We start from the raw sequence: 1,226 nt of genomic DNA, 5'->3' as shown, positions 1-1,226 counted from the left end.
TATTCATCAGAAATATGGGGTTTTGAAAACACAAATATTATAGAAAAAATCCATCTTCAATTTTGTAAATATATACTAAATGTAAGAAAAAGTACACCAAATTTCATTGTTTATGGTGAGCTTGGAAGATACCCACTAGACATCGAAATTAAATGTAGAATAATAGTATTCTGGCATAAGTTGATTACCTCTAGTAAGTTATCAAGTACTATTTATAAGCTTATGTATACATTACATGAAAATGGAACTATGTTATTTAAATGGCTCGCATATGTTAAAGATATTTTTTCTCAAACTGGCCTGAACTATGTGTGGTACTATCAATCTACATGTTCTTTTTCAAAAGACGAAATTAAGAGGCTTGTGAAAAGTAGACTGAAGGATCAATTTATACAGAAATGGTTTGATAATATTCTTAACTCCTCTAGAGGACAAACATATTCAATATTAAAGACAAAGTTTGAACAAGAAAAATATTTAATTAAACTTAATACAAATGATAGGAAAATAATGTGTAAATTCCGTTCTTGCAATATGCATTTACCCATAGAAAAAGGAAGATGGTTAGGTATTCCTCGTCAAGAAAGAACCTGTACATTATGTAATTTGTACATTGGAGATGAATTTCATTACTTATTTATATGTGAAAGTGTTTTAGTTAAATGTCTAAGAGAGAAATATATACCAAAATATTATTTCACTTATCCAAGTCAATTAAAAATGCAAGGATTGTTTAATATATTTAATGTAAAAATTCACACAAAACTTTGTAAATTCATAGAAAAGCTTGAAAAAATATTAACTTAATTTCTGTACTATTTGTGTACTTCTATATGTATCTATGCTATGTACAATGCTGTAATTGTGTACATCACACGCCATGTATCATACTTACTATATGTATGTGACCTCTTGTTACACACGTAAGTGTGTCGGAGTGAATAAATAAAGCTTAGAAACTTAGAAACAACAAAAATCTTTCTTCACAAGCGTATACACTGGCTGCCACAGCTCGAATGACACTACACCTGTACACCTTGTACAGCTCACCTGAACCCTCAGGTAAATCACGCACTCCCCGTGGTACACGGGCCACTCAGGCCACTGTGTATTACCATACTACGCCCCGCCCCTTTACACACGACCACACACACACACATCTGTGTGTCGCAACAACCATCAGTGATATCTCGTAATATTGATAAATATAATTACTTGGAGTAGAG

General features: G+C 31.9%; 1 protein-coding gene across 1 annotated transcript in view; it reads right to left on the bottom strand.

Annotated features, from left to right (window-relative positions):
• The window catches only part of LOC110451321 (carbohydrate sulfotransferase 15-like), a 39,688-nt gene extending 38,711 nt beyond the window's left edge, over window positions 1–977 (bottom strand). Inside the window, exon 1 of the mRNA XM_021499252.1 lies at window positions 896–977. The gene's annotated coding sequence lies outside the window, so the exon portion shown is untranslated. The remainder of the gene's footprint in view (window positions 1–895) is intronic.
• Window positions 978–1,226: the final 249 nt, after the last annotated feature.

Source organism: Mizuhopecten yessoensis, unplaced genomic scaffold (assembly GCF_002113885.1).
Source record: "Mizuhopecten yessoensis strain PY_sf001 unplaced genomic scaffold, ASM211388v2 scaffold5937, whole genome shotgun sequence".
Classification (NCBI taxonomy): Eukaryota; Metazoa; Mollusca; class Bivalvia; order Pectinida; family Pectinidae; genus Mizuhopecten; species Mizuhopecten yessoensis.
Note: the sequence above shows the minus strand (reverse complement) of the source record. Positions and strands in the feature narration are given on the sequence as shown.